A 16225-nucleotide genomic window follows, 5' to 3' on the forward strand; every position below is an offset into this window, starting at 1 on the left:
CTTAATATATTTATAAATTATTTATTTATAGCATCGTCCTGGCAGATTTACTACTAGTAGAGGTATGACATATGAGCTCCAAGTTCTCATAGCCTTCCTACTCTATAAGCCCATGTATTTATCTTATGGGATGCTTAGAGTCTGCAATTGCTTCTGTTCTGTTTTATCCTCTTCCGATCACTGTGGGTTTGTTTTGGGAAGGAATAGGGTAAAGAATAGAATCTTTGAAAACAGGGAGATTGATAGAACATAGGATATATATATATAGTTGGTGGGAGGGTAGGGGGGGATAATCAGTGCAGGGAAGGAAAGCAGATTAAATGTTTCCATGATAAACATAGGCTATCAGGAACTGGCCTATGAATCTATCCTAAATTGTGGCAGAACTAGGGGAAGAGAAATGTTAACATACCTAATTCCCTCCCTGACCTCTCAACCTTCTTACCCTACAATAATTCCTAATCTTCTTTAGACTTGACAGGTATTTTCTATATGTATTAAGTAGGACTTAGTTCCCCCAGGTATCTGATCTCCCGTTGGTGCTGGAGGTAGTGGGATTTGGGAAATACTAAGTTGAGAAATACAGATGTAGTTCCAAGGCGTGCCCTAAGAGAAAAGGAAGTCATAGAACTGGGATGGTGGATGTATCACATATGTGAATCACAACTGTTGAAAGAGTAGGACAGGATGGACAAACTGGTCTCAAAGTTCTGAATGAAACCTTGGAATATAGTTGTTTTTGAACTTGGGATACTGTAGGCTCCCAGTTGTATTTAGGACACCAATTTCCATAAGAGGTTGTTAGCTCTTCGGTTTTAAGGTAAGTCTTCTAAAATTCTTTAAATTCCTTTGTAAATATTCCTTCCCACAAACTTAGTTTTTGCCCTGCCAAGGATTTGGCACCTCTTTCAGGAAGAAAGAGGACTCAAGGTGAATTGCACCATGTCCAGAGCCCAGAAACACAAATGACACCAAATAAATAATGGGAGGGAAATAGAGACTGGAGATCTGCCTATCAGGAATAAAAAAATAGGTTTCACCTTACAGGCCAAGTCTTTGGAGCCCTACGTTGAGAAATATTCAGAAACTTAAACTCTTGAGTATGGGCTCAAAGAGGAAGTACCACAATTATCGGTGATGTCTGCTGGGGGAATGAGACCATGTGCTCAAGAGTGCTATTCCTAGCTTGGGTGGTTTGTTTGCAGATTGACTGGTCCCCAGTAGATAAGGAACTTCCTAGACTAATACAAAGGAGTCAGGCCTCTCTGTGTCACTGAAGCTCAGGACCTGTCTGTCAGGTCTTGGTCAAGTCCTAATCGAAGAGTTAGGAAAAACACTGAATGTGAGAGCGGGAAAAGCCTGTTTATCATCCTTGATGTTTGCTAAGGTCCATGAGTTGATTGGCCAATTCAGATAGGCCTGAGCTTTGGAGCCATCCCTCTCAAGCCAGCCTTGCTACCTTCATCTACCGCAACAGGTAAGGAATGAAAGGAAGCCATGGGATCATTTGATCTGCACAGATTTCTCCTTTACCAACGGAAGTTATAGGGATAGGAGTTTTGAACACGAGACCAGCCCCTGCTCTGCCTCTAAAAGCCAATAGAAATCTTGAGTCTTGGCCCCCCATTTTGTTATGCCCAGAGGAACCACTGACTCCAAGTAACAAAATCCTTTCTCTTAAATGAGTGCTGTGTCAAGTTTGGTCTTTTATGAGACCAGGAGACCAAAAGGGGAGAAAAAAAAAGAGATACTGAGTTTGAGCTTCCCCTGTCAGGAGGCTACGGGATGGGGAGGGATATTCAGCCACTGCAAACCGGCAGGTAGTGAAATCCGCGGAAAGATGATGTCTTCTCACTGCTCTGTGAGAATATATGGGGGAGCTGCTCTCGTGCGTGGATGGGTGTGGGGAGGCCCCTATCAGGTTGACCTTTTCAAAAGTGTGTTATGGAGGAGGGTGAAAAATGCTAGATGGGTGACTTCCGGGCACGGTTAGACTTTCTGGGGTACTTGAGGAGGGAGGTCTAAGAGGCCTGTAACAGACCCGTGAGCCAGGGGGGTAACGACCTCCCGCCCCACTCTCCCATCCCCAGGGAATCCGTGCTCCCAGATCCAAGAAGGGTGAGCGAGAAGGCGCCCGAGAGAGCCCCAAGAGGGGTGCAATAGGGATGTGCCAGAAGCTTGGGCCTTTCCAAAACCGCGGGATCTGCTGTGGCAGGAAACGCACCACCCAACCTCAACATGCCACCTCGGGGAGGAGGAGCCCGTGGGTCGTCGCGGCTCCATCACGGGCTGCGGGTCCGGGGCTTCGAGGCCTCCCTGAGGGGAGAGCGGAGGACTTGGACCAAGCCCGCGGGGCCCAGGACCACGGTACTCTGAGGGCGAGGAGCCGCGCCCCGGCCAATTTCGGGTTCGTGAGGGTGGGGGAGTCGGTGCCCGGGAGCGGGCGGGCGGGCCGTCAGCTGCCCGGCCCGTCGCCTACCTCCCCGCCCCCCGGCTTCCTGCGGAGGCTGCGGCCGCCATGTTGTTGTGGGGCTGAGGCGGCGCCGCGGAGCCGGAGCGGCCGTGACAGGCTGCGCAACAGGTTCACTGTCGGCGGCCTGGCGACGAAGCCAGCGGCGGCGGCGGCCGAGCAGGGTCTCCCGGCGTCCGCCCGTGCCCGCGTTGCTGGTGCCGAGGGCCGCGTGGTCGCGCGGTGACGTGCGGGAGGCGCGGCGGAGGCGCCAGGTGGGTGAAGCCGCCCGCCCAGGCTGCGGCAGGGCGCGGGGCAGGTGCGGGCGCCGTGGCGCCCGCCGCGGGGAGGCTCCGCGGGCCGGGGTGGGGGGCGGCTGCGCGCCGCCGCCAACACGCACGGGTCCTGGGGAGCCCGGGCGGCCCCCGCGCTAGGCCCCTGGCGGGCTTGGCAGCGCCCAGCGGAAACCTCCGGCCCCGGGTTCCTGCCCCCGCCGCGGAGCCGGCGGGGGACGCCAGGCGGCCCGGGCGGGGCTGCCCCCTCTCTGCGCCGAGCCGGGCCGGGCCGCGGCCTCTCCGGGCAGGTGCGGACGCCGCTGAGGGCGGCGGGGCCCTCGCCTTCGGGGTGCGGGCGTGAGAGAGCCCCGAGGGGCACGCGCACGCTTCCTCAGGGACTCATTTTATATTCGCGGGGTCGCTTTTCCCCGGGTGAGGAATGTTAGGTGAGCCGCATCCCGGTGCGGCAAAGTAGCCCGAATCAGGGGGCGGATGCTCGGCGTCCACCGCGCGCTTTAAGCCAAAGTTGGGAAGTGTTATAATTTGACTTGAGCGTTTTTGACTTCCAGGGTATACAGGGAGCACGGAGATGTGCAGTCTCTTAGGCCAGAGTAAAGTTTATTGCTTGTTATTTAAAAAAAAAAAAAAAAAAAAAACCCCGCATGTGAGTGATGAATAGGTAAACCGAGGCTGAAACTACAGATGGCTTCGCATTCCGTAAAAAAATGCTGTATTTGGATTTATTACTCATGTGCTTTATCGTTAAATGATTGCCAGTGGCTACTGTGCTTTATTTGAGCCTTATAGTAATTACGAGTTAAGAATGTTTTTGATAGAGACAACCACTTTATAAGAATTAAGGTTAACACAGAAAATGCTCTAGTTCGTTTTCGGTTGTGCTTACTTGCTTACCGAGAAATAGGCGCGATGTGTTTGTGTTGAAATTTTGTGTTGTTTTAGTCAGCTTAATTTAGGTAGTGTGGACTCTGTAGGTTAAGCTTCTTAAGCCTCTCAAGAAAATTGCTTCTCTCCCTTTGCTAGTTTCCTATATTGTTAATCAGCGATAAAACCTAAATGCAATCTAGAAACATCACGTAAAACCTTTACGTAGATTAATAATGACGTCCCTCAAATTTTAAAGATAGTAGCAGCTCTGATGTGCACACCTTTGGGTTTCTTTCGCTGTGCTTTCAATTCCTTTGTAATTTCTCCTTTTTTCCAGCTTTATTGAGATATGATTGACATATATCCCTTGTAATTTCAAAAGTATGTAAGGTGGAAGTTGTTTTTAAAAGCTTAATTTAAGAACAAGCAGAATTTCATGTTTTGGGAGGGCATGGGAAAATGTGCAGTGCTGCTGTTTTAATGTAATCTTAATGAGCAGCTGAGAAGCTTGCATTTTTTTACCCTTTAATGCATATAATTGTTTCCTTTGCTCACTTTTATAATGAAAGGTAACATTGTCTGAGAAAACTTGACCTGTACTTAATAATCGAGCAAGCAGGGAGGTACTGTTGTTCAACATATGTTGTTCAACATATGTCAGGGCTAAAATCCTGATCTCCTGAATGTGAGATGTGTTAGGCATGTTCTTGGATTGGAATTATAGTTTAAACATTTTTGCATTTTCATAAAAATAGAATAGTAGAAGGAACTTCTTATATACCCATCACTTAAACTCAGCAGCTTTCTTTATGCATCTTCTTTTCTTTCTGATCTTTGGTGATTTCACCTTATATACCTTAATATGCCACTCTTTTAAAAAGTGGAAAATTTCTAACATAACCTTAGGATTTTTACTTTTAATGTAACTTTAATATAGAGATTAAAGAAAAATTTACAATTTTCATCTTTCTAGTAAGACAAAATGAACATTTATTGGCCATCTCCTTTAATGATCTTCTTCAGTATTAAAATATATTTACCATAGTTGTCATTTATTGAGCACTTACTATATGCTAGTACCTATGCCGTTTTACGTAATCATTTAAAGCTCACAAAGACCTTACCAGTAGTTCTTTCCCTCCCATCAGATAATTAAGTGAAATGTTAACCTGGAGGTTAACTGACTGCTCTAGGCAGCTCTCTGAGCCAGTAAGTAAGTACAAGAGCCAGGTTTCAAACCAAGATCCTTCTAACTTCAGCATCTGTGCAGTTATCTGGTTCATTGATCTTGGTTCGGGGGGCGGCGGAGAATGGTTATTTGGGCATTTAATAAATATTTGTTGAGGAAATGAATAAAAAGTACATATTAGTCTATTGATAAGTAACTAGCATTTTCATATATTTACTTGTAAAGCATTTATATTAACAAGTTTCAGAAGTTATTTGGAATGAACTAATTACATTACTAAAAATGTGATATATGTATTGCCATCTAACAGTGCATTTACTTGTGTTTTGTTTTTTTTGTATTTTGACCTTATTTTTGGAAAAAATTGTGTAATAACTATTTTTGAAGGAAGGCTAAAAAAAGGCAGACTTTTTTGGTGTGCTAATTTGTTAAAGGCAGGATTCCAAGTGTGAGGTAGAAAAATATTTAGAATTCTGTAAAGGAATAGATCTAGAGATGAAGATGCAGCAGAAACACTATATTTTACTTGAGTTCTTTTTTGACTTTGTACCATCCTGTAACTATAAAGCACAGAGCCAAATGTTAGAGTCCTGTTGAGTAGAATGTACCTTTAGGTATTCTTGAGAAGGAGGAACTGAACCGGTCTAAAGGATCTGAAGGCAGAGAGGAAGTAGGGGAGGAGGGGAGAAAACAGCAAAAATAGGACAGTGAATACATAAAGAAATAATGTATTTTTAAAACTCTGAGAGGGCAGCATATTTCATTTGCAAATGTATAGTATTATTTTGAGAGATTCACTCAGAAAATAATTTCACAGCTATATCAGACATTGAATGATTTATTTACTTGTGAAGCAATTCAGCAGTGGTTATATGATAGACATTTAGGGATGTATTACCAAATGGTAGACATTTAGCTTGTTTCATTTAAGCACTGTTTTATGTTTTCTAGATCATTTTCTTCACTAATACAGATTCATGTTAGAAAAGTATATGAGGTTTAATAAAAATTTTATTTATTTTCATCATTATTATAGTAGATAAGAGTATACAGGCTTTCAAGTTAAACCTCCTTCCCCCAGCTCCAACACTAAATGGTTGTATGACCTTGAGCAACCTATTTTAATTTTATAAGCTTTGTTTCATCTATAAAATGGGAATTAAGGGCAAATTAATGAATTTTCACAACTTATATATTTAGTGACTACTTTTTAATGAGTATTAAATACTTTTGGTGAATATAAGTGAGAACTTCAAAATTAATGAAATGTAAGAAGAAAGAAAAAAGTTAATGAAATTTGCTGAGAACAATGCAGACTGAGAATGTGTGTGTAGTATTCATTCTCTAACTTTGTGGTAAGTCCTGAAAACTGGAATGGTGAAAGAGAAGCCATGATTATGACATGAGATTTAATTAAATTCCATTTACCTTCTCACTAGAAGCATTTTAGGCTTTCCCTCTGCTAAACTGCCAGCGAAGTGCTTATAAAGTGATTTGTCTTGCTGCAGAGACAACCTACATTGAAAGGCTTTCCCTGCCTACCTCTCCTTCCTTCTGGCGTCTGGTCCTCATTCCGTGATTATGACTCGGAGTTTTGCCTCTTTCTAGCATCCTAACTCCTACATCCAGAATCTGGAGTTCTCCTGGGTCCCAGAGAGCTGAGTCACTTAGATGATTGAGATAGAAAGAGCCATTTAGATTAGATAGAAATAACCCAGTTTTTTCGGAACACACTCTCTGGTTCCTGAGTTTTAGTCTATCGAATGGTACCAATCCCTTTTTGAAAAAGTTCATGCTGCAGGTCCCTCTTAAATCCACCTTTGCTACTGCTTTCCTCATTTGGTTGACTTTACCTCATCTTCGTCTTTCTAGGAGCTTCAATGAAAAATATAAAAGTCTTTATTCCCTCTTTTTCTGCCATCTTGCTTTAACTTTTTTTTTATCCTCAACTACTATCTTTCTTCTTTAAAAAGTTTTAAATCTAGTGAAGCTACTCATAATTCATGGTATTGAATTCATTCTTTTAACAAATATTGAGTGCCTACGTTGCAGGAACTGGTCCAAGCACTGAGTGTATAAGTATTGAACAAAGTACACAAAACCACCTGCCTTTGTGCTGCTTATATTCAAGAAGGGGGAAGAGAGAGTAAAAAAAATGCTTAGAGGTTAGAATTTGCAAAGTGCCACGGAGAAAAGTAAGACAGGAAATGGGGGTAGGGAATGTGTGGGTGGGGATAATTGATGAAGTAAATTTGTCTTATTCAAAATTATTATTAAAGAATTCAAGACTGGAGAAGGATTATTGTGTGCACTTTATGAGTAAACAATAGTATTTCAGGTCATTGTATTCAACATAAATGTTTATCATTTTAGTATTACTATTTGGTTTGCACCAAGAAAATCTCTGAATTTTTCTATTTTCTAGTAACTTAAGATAGAAAAAAAAAAACAAAAAACAAAAACCAGGCACAACATGAGTCTAGAGCAGAGATTTGTCAAATTGTCTAGAATGGATACCTTAATTTGAATTTTCCTTAAAGTGCCGTGTTGTTTTTGTTTCTAAATTCTGTAGGCTTTTTTATTCATACCATTTTTATTGTGATGTGTAATATGTGCCCCTGGTGGAAAATTGGAAAGCTACAGGGAAATTGAAAGAAGAAAATAATAGCCACAAGTAATCATATTACCCAGAAAAATGTTCACTGTTAATATTTTGGTAGATCTCCTAGAAATGTTTCTTTGCAAAAATTGGAATTACATTATATATTATGCTATGTAACCGCCTTTGTAGCTTATTAGTATTTATCAAAAGTATGGTTCCATTTTATTCCATACTTATCTGCAATATAATTTTATTGGCTAAATTATCTTGATAAAAATATATTTTATTGCCATGCTACTACTGAATGTTAGTGTCTAATAGTTATTGAACATTTACTATATTAGGTTACTTTTGAGACACTCTACATATTTTTCCTCATTTAGTCTTCAGCCTCAAGAGCTGTTCTGTTATTTGTTTTACAGCTGAGAAAATTGAGCAAGGACAGATTTAGTAATTTCCCCAAGATCCCACAGCTAAAAAGTGGTAGATATAGGATATGACCTTAGTTTGACTCTACATCTTGTTCTCATATCATTATCTCATATTTGTTCTTGTAACCACCTGTGTTCACACCTATGATTATTTCTTTAGATTCCATTTCTAGTAATTGTAGTGATGTTGGATCAAAAGGTATGGGCACTTCCTAAGGGCCATGTAAACATACTGCCAAGTTGTTTTCTACAAACTTATTGGTACAGGTTTGTAGTTCTCTTACCAAGTGACATCAGTCCTATTCCCCACATCCTCAGAAACACAGCTTTTTTTTTCAATCTGCTAATATGATAAAGACCACCGTGTTTTAATTTTTTTCTCTGAGTATTAATAAGGTTATACTTCAAAATTTTTTGAGAAATATTTGTCTCTGCCCTTTTCTCACTTCATTGGCATATTTATTTCTTCGTCATTTCTAAGAATTCCTAACATAAAAAGAATAGTAATTCTTTGCCATATAGGTGTAAATTTTTTTTCAAGTCTGTTTCCTAGTTTTTTTAAAATAGATTTTTATTAATAATAGCTAACATTTATATAGTACCTCTCGTGTATAGCACTCTTCTGATTCATTATATTTATTAACTCATTTAATTTTTACATCCTTGTGAGGTAGGTGCTATTATTCGTTCCATAGTTCCACTTACAAAGTTCTCTGACATTGTCTTTTTAATTCTCAAACAGCTTTTTCCTCTGGGTGTTTTCCCATTTCTGCTCCCAATTCTTAAAATTCTCTTTTCTCTTCCTAGCCTACTGGGTTCTACCTGTTTAGTTCTTTATCACTCACTGTAGGAGTCATTTCCCCTGGGACTGCTCAACTAACAACTTTTCAGTTCCTTAAGACAAAGTTAGGTGCCCACCTTCTGCCCTTTCTTTATAGCCTTACAGAATTCTAAGTTTGGTCTTTCTCGTCTTCTGTATTCCCTTTTCTTATTCAGATATTATACATCTAATGACTCGATAAATACTTGTTGATTTGAATTAAAGATGTTCATGGTGATGTTGATGATATCAAGAAGAGAATTAACCTTCCAAGTATATAGTAAAACAGGGAAACTTACACTGTGAAAGTAGCATTGGAACTTGGGCTTTGAAGGTGGGTGGGGAAGGGGGAGACAAGAGAGGGGCACAGAGACTAAAACTGAGTTGAAAACAGAAGTGGAAATTTCCCATTCTGGAAACAGCAAGTTATTTAGAGTGGTTTCGAGGATTATTAACCTTGCCTCTGGGGAAAGCCTGATGAAATAAATCCCTCTTTCACCTCAGTCCCCTTTTTTTCAAGTATGGGGGAAGTTAGAATGTCCTGATGTGATCTTGATAAGATTCTGAAATGCCCAGGGAAGTTTAGTGAGATGGTGGGTTATATAGAGCCTTAGGGGAGAGAACAAACCCTGAAGCTTTTGTTTCCAGACTTCAGGTTCCATTCATAGCTCTCCCTGGCCATAACACATTTGATTAGACCTCAGCTTGTTTTCTCTCTAGCCTTCATTATGTTTCGGTTCTAGCTTTGATAAGAAAAATTCATGTCTTAATTTACTAGTTTAATATTTAGGTCTACTGACTGCTGGTCTTGGGCACTTTATGTATTTTTTATTAAAATAATACATGCGGATTGAAGAAATTCTGTAAAATAGAAAAAAAAGTAGGAGAAAAAGTCATTCTAAGTCCAGCAGCCAATGACAACCACATTTTAGTGTTTTCCCACTTCTTTTTTTTGTTTGTTATTACATATATATTATTGTACATGTTTTACAATACAACATTTTAGCTAGAAACATGGCTTTTAGGTGTCTCATTGGGATTTTAGTTTCAGCTTAGCCTTTTATAAGCTTTGTGAGTGTAACAATCACACTAAGCCTCAGTTTTCTTTAAAAAGTAGAGATTTCATAATATTTATCCATAGGGTTGTTATGAGGATATGAACTATGACTAGATCATGTATGTTTAGTGTGACCATCTCATATACATTCTCCATAAATGAAACAATAATAATAATTATCAGGCCTGTCTTGATTGGGTTAGCTTGGGCTACTACTTTGGGCTGTGTGCTTAGAGGGAGGGGGCAGGTAGGGGCACTATTTCTTTTCTGAAATAATTAAAATTCGGTTTCAAAAAAATTTTAACATTCTCAATGGGATTATGAAAATTTTTACCATGAGTCCGCCTTGAAAGTGTTATTTGTCTTGGACCAGCCCCACAGTTGATAAGTGGCCAGAGCGTTAGACCTTTCTGATAATGATAATGATAACAATGATAATAAGGTAGCAATGATAACATGTGAAGACCTGAGTGTAAGGCTTGGCATTTGGTAAGTATGCAGTGTATTCAGTAATTGTTGTCTGCCATCATTATTTTCATAATGATAAATACATATTTATATTATATCATAAATTTTAAATTATAAGAACATAACCAGTTTCCATGTTATTACATGGTCTAGCTGAACTTGTTATTTTTTAAACAGATTTATTGAGATATAATTCACATATTATTATGAATTTGATTTAAGTGACAGCATAATACTTGACTCAGTTCATTCCACCATTATGGGACTCTCATATTATTTCCATTTTTTTTCTATAATTAATAACTATAGTGAATATCTTTATAGATAAGGCAATTCCCACATTTATTATTATTTCCCTATGACAGATTCCCAGAAGTGAAATTATTGGCTTATAGGACATGAACATAGATAGGATTCTTGCTGTATATTTTCCCATGACCTTCTGAAGAGCTATACTGATTTGCACTCCTAGGAGCTATGTCTGTAGCAGTCATTTCCTCTCACCTTTGCTAGCCCTGAATATTAGCAGAGGCTTGTTTTTTAAATAAGTTTATAAGGAGTAAATGAAACTTCATTTGCATTTTCTTGGTTATTAGTAATGTTAGCATTTATTAGCCAGTTTTATTTCCTCTTTGGAAAAGTGTCTATTGAGGTCTAAGTGTATTCATTATCTATTTTAATAGGTCTTGTACATAAAAATATTGAATGTCATATTTGTTGGTTTTTTCCCCCATTAGTTTACCTTTGAATTTTATTTTCAACAGAAGTTTAAAATATTTATATAGATGAATCTGGTTTTTTTTTTTTTTCTGTTTTCTTGAATGGCTTTGAAACTTGGAAAGTTATGTTTGTTTCAAAGAGGTGATATTTTACTCGGAGATAAAGCATCTATATGAATTTTTTCCCTCTGTACTTCTTAAGTAAATAACTTTGCTTTAATATTTAGTCCTGATATGAGACAGCAGAGCAGCAGAGAATAAGCCAAATAGCTCCGCCCCCCGCCCTTTAACAGCAGTGAAGGCTGAGTCACAAGCTAGTCCTAGATGTTTTTTTTCCCTTTTGTGTGGGTGAATTGTCTTGTTCAGAGTTGTTGACTAATTTTTCCTAAATTGGTTTAATTTAAATCTTCAATATAATTGGAGTACTAACTACTTCAGTATTAGTTTACCATTTCTATTCTTTTATGCCTGCTTGGTTTATTAGTTGATTCTTTGTAGGCTAAACTTAACATTTATAAAAGTCTAAACTTATAATCTATATTTAAACATCTTAAACTGGAGATGCAAAGTTGCAGAACTAGAACTAAGATTAAGTTAGTATAGAAGAGTTATCTTCTTTGAAGTTTTTATGTCTCAGCGTGCTGTGTGGATTTGGGGCCCTAAGCTGAGGATAGAAAAAATAGTAACTTTTTTCTCAAATATTGATTAAAATAAGAAATACATTTCCTTTTTATTAGTATTTGGTACAAATGGAGTTAGTTTGTTGTAACAATTCAGTGAAGTCAAGTTAACTATTGTAGTTGAAAATAATGTTAAAGTAATAGTAGTAATAGCCATCATTTATGAGTGCTTTCTATGTGCCAGATGCTTTACAGACATGCTATCTGAGCCTTAAAACAACCTGGCATTTAGGTACAAATGTCTGCATTTATAGATTAGAAAATTGAAGCTATGTCCTACGGAAGTCCCCAAGGTTAAGGAGTAATTGCAGTAGGATTTGAACTCAGATTGGTCTGTTTTCAAAGTTCACGTTCCAGTCTGTCAACCTGCTTATCCCCAGTGCAATTGAAGGAGTGCTAATCCCTTAGAGTCAAAGGGTTTGTGTTAAATGATATTTTAGCGTCTGGCGGACTATGAGGCACTAGGTCTGTGGAGATGAAGAGACATTCATATAGGCTCACAGTCTAGTAGAGGTGCGCAGGCACGAACACAAAAGTTACAATACTAGGTGGTATGTAGTTTAATGGAGATAAATACGAGATGAAATGGGAATATAGCAAAGGAAGCTTTTATAGGTGGAAGTATCACTGAGAAGGTAGGTAATTCCACAGCTTCACAGAGAGGGAGCATTGGAATAAGATGGGGTGGAGGTAGAAAGAACGTATTCCAATGTTGGAAAAGTGAGCAGAGGATAGACCCTAAAGCATCCTGGGTGCCATGTGAAGAAAGTTAGATTTTTTAATAACAGCCTTATTGAGATATAATTCATATACCATAAAATCCACCCTTTTAAAGTTTACAATTTTGTGGTTTTAGTATAGTCACAGAATTGTGCAGCCATCACCACTGTCTAATTTTAGAACATTTTCATCGTCCCAAAATGAATGCTCTATACCCAGTAGCAGCCACTCTCTATTCCCTACCCACAACACCCTTAATTCCAGGTAGCCACTTTCTGTCTCTGAATTTGCCTATTCTAGACATTTCATATGGGAACATACAGTATGTGTGTTGTGTTTTGTGTGTGTGTGTGTGTGTGTGTGAGAGAGAGAGAGAGAGAGAGAGAGAGAGAGAGAGAGAGAGAGAGAGATGTGTGTGTGAGAGAGACTGAGAGAAACTGAGAGACTGGCTTCTTTCACTTACCATATTGTTTTTAAGGTACATTCATATCGTAGCATGCATGATATCGTAGCATGCATCAGTAATTCTATTCCTTTTTATAGTCAAAAAATTCAGTTTTATGGATGTACCACATTTTGTTAAACCATTTATCAATTGATGGACATTTGGATTGTATACACTTTTTGGCCGTTATAAATAATACTGCTCTGAGCACTTGCGTATAAGTTTTTGTGTAGACATAGGTTTATGTTTTCACTTCCACTGGGCTGGAATTGCTGAGATATGGTGGCCTATGTTTAACATTTTGAGGAACTGCCAAATTATTTTCCAAAGCAGCTGAACCATTTTACATTTCCATCAGCAATGTATATGGGGGTCCAATTTAGGAGATTAGATTTTATACTGTTGGTGAGCTATTACATAGAGTCACAGTGGAAAATGGTTAAAAATTATCGGATTGGATTTCTGCTTCCCCGGTATGGTTCAAGATACATGCAAGGTCAGGAGGCTTTTCCTGATGAATAAAACCAAAATGCAAGTCATTTCCTCAATTCTTAAGGGCTATTGTTGCTATTCCATTCCCATAGTCTTTGATTTTTATGTATTAGTATGGACTACTTACTGATAATCTGAGTTATTAAGGATTACTGAAGTTTAGTGTTTATAACTAAAATTAGCCAATTTCTAGAGCTGTCTTAGGGCTCTGGTTTTCTTGTAAGAAATTGGTTAGGTATACAATGCTTTGGCAGCATTGAAAAATTCCTGCTATGCATGCTCATACTCAGATGGATACTATTTTCTGTGCATCATTGGTATTGTCTTGAGTTTGATATGGTTCCAATTGCTACTATTCTTGAAGTAGTGCAATTTTAGAATTACTGTTATTTATTTTATTGACCATTTGCTGTCGTGTAATTGTTGCATTGCTATAGTTCTTCATCATACAGTTAATTTTCGACTGGAAAATGGGAGCAGGTGGGGGTAGGTTCTCTCTCTTTTCCCATCATTAGAATAATTTGAAAATGAATGGATTACATAATTGGGCCATGGTTAGAATAATTTGAGAATGAATGGATTACATAATTGGAAAGACTGCTTTGGTTAGGTGTTTCTGATGTTTAGTGATAGATATTATCTGGATACATTATTGGTTTTAGTGTGACTAATTCCATATTAGAATACCTCTTTTTGTTTCCTGGTAATTTTTCTCCCTGTCAGAACTTGGAGTTTGATTTTAAAATTCTTATTCCACATTTATTATTTTATATTTTATTGATATTGAAAAAACAGACAAACTTTAAGTTGGCCTGATAGAATAGGAATAGATGAATGCTTTCTTATCCATTGGCTACTAGTTTGATTTTCTTTCCTTTCTTGTTCTGTGTGTCTTTTGGCTGAGATTGAAAACCACTAGTCACAGATAAAAGCTCTGCGGGCCCTGCTGAGGTCTGGCATCAGACTGGATGCCAGTCTCTAGGTCCCTGTGGTAGGGTGTTTGTAGAGGAGTGTACTTTTCCTCTATGGGGTTTAGCATTGGATGCAGCACGGCTGGATTTGAGACAAGACCGATCATTTCAATTCAATGTTGTTGGTAAAACAGACTTGTTATTTAATATTGTTCATTATAAACTAAAAAATTGACAAGGGCAAGGCTCTGACCAATATTGGCTGTTGGGTTAAAAGATCGTGACATGATACAAAATATATTTGATCTTTTTTCCTGGTTCCTGGCACAGAGCCCCTAAAACCTTTTTAATTTCCTGATAGGAGTGTCTTATTATGAGTCCCTTTCCATCACACCTGAATTTTTGCTAATTGGGTGACTTTGGGTGGCACTCCTAAATAGCCTCTGGATGAGCCTGGACAATCTGGAAAACCAAGAGATTAGAGAGCTGGAACTTCCAGCCCTGCTGACCGACTTCCAGGAAGGAGAGGTAGAGGCTGGAGATTGAGCTCTATAAAAACTCTAGAACAATGGGATTCAGAGAACTTTCCAGAACAGTGACTACATTGAGATGCTGGGAGGGTAGCATGCCTGAAGAGGTCATGGAAGCTTCATGCCCTGCTTCCCATACCTTGCCTTGTACATCTCTCCATTTGACTGTTCCTGAGTTGTATCTTTTATTTAAACCAGTAAACATAAGTAAGCTAGCTTTCCTGAATTCATTGAGCTTTTGTAGCAAATTATCAAACCTGAGAAGGGGGTTATCAGAACTCTCAATTTATAGCCAGTTGATCAGAAGATGGCCCAGGACTTGTGACTAGTGTCTGAAGTGGGGGCAGTCTTGTGGGCCTGAGGCTTCACATGGGACTATGATAACTTCCACCAGTTAGTGTCAGAATTTAATTGAGTTGTTGGACACCCAATTGGTATTGGAGAATTGGTGTCAGAGAAAACACCGTGGAGATAGCATTCCTGGTTTTTGAAAAACAAGTTGTAAATTTACTGTAGACTTTTCTTTATTGAATTACTAAGGTCTTAATATTTGTGTTTTAATTGTTTGACATTTTGATATATGTGGGTCATATGAGATTAAAAAATAAAAAGCCCAAACAGCAGCAACAACAAAACTTGGAAAATAGAGATCAAAAAAATTCACTCACAATCTTTCTAAGTCAATTACTTTTAACATTATGGATGCTTTTTAATCAGGATACACACACACATATGTACATTTGTGTGTATATGTATGTGTGTGTGTGTGTATATATATATATATATATATATATATATATATAGCATTTTTACATAGTTGTAATATTATATAGGTTTTGTCTATTGCATGGAAGATTTTTTTCCCATCTTCACAATTTTCATGAGTTTTAATGGCTGTGTTATTTATCTGGTAGATAGACTATGATTTATTAGCCATTTGATGATTTCAGATGTTTAGATTTCAAGGTTTTTTGCTATTATAAATAAAACTGATGAATATTGTTACTCATTGAGTATATATTGAACATTTACTCTGCCTAACTCTGGTGCTGGATTCTCAAAGATAAGTTCTTCCTCTCAAGAGGTTTTCTTCTAATCCATGACATATACATATATAATTTTGAATATTTGCATCCATATTCTAGAATCTTGTATTTTTTAAAAAGTTTACTTATAAACATTACCTACTTAATATAGCCTTGAAATTATCAATTGTAATAAGTGTATAGTATTCTGAATGAATACTATACACTAATCTAATACTATACACTAATCTACTAAATACTAATCTTGTTCTTTTCTATATTGGATAAATTATTTGTATTTTTTTCTGATTTTGATGACATCATGATATGCATCTTTGCATTCTGTTTTCCTTTGATTATATTCTTAAGACAAATTCCTATAAATGGATTAAGTGAGTATTTTATTTGGATGAATGTTGCCAAATTTAGAGGCACATGTTTTACCTTTATTCTGTCTTAAACCTACTTCTGTGGGATTTGCCTTTTGAGAAAAGTTGATATACTTAATTTTTTGAACTTTTAAATTC

The 16225-nt window shown here is 38.2% G+C and overlaps 1 protein-coding gene across 5 annotated transcripts in view; it reads left to right on the forward strand.

Annotated features, from left to right (window-relative positions):
- Nucleotides 1-2264: 2264 nt before the first annotated feature.
- ITSN2 (intersectin 2) overlaps nt 2265-16225 on the forward strand; it is a 109888-nt gene continuing 95927 nt past the window's right edge. The window contains exon 1 of one of the 5 annotated variants that reach the window (XM_039887691.1): nt 2265-2367. The gene's annotated coding sequence lies outside the window, so the exon portion shown is untranslated. Of the gene's footprint in view, nt 2408-2502; nt 2725-16225 lie in introns of those variants that run through there. The other 4 variants (XM_039887690.1, XM_039887693.1, XM_039887695.1 and 1 more) reach the window with 4 other exon arrangements.

Source organism: Pteropus medius, unplaced genomic scaffold (assembly GCF_902729225.1).
Source record: "Pteropus medius unplaced genomic scaffold, Ma_sr-lr_union100, whole genome shotgun sequence".
Taxonomy (NCBI): Eukaryota; Metazoa; Chordata; class Mammalia; order Chiroptera; family Pteropodidae; genus Pteropus; species Pteropus medius.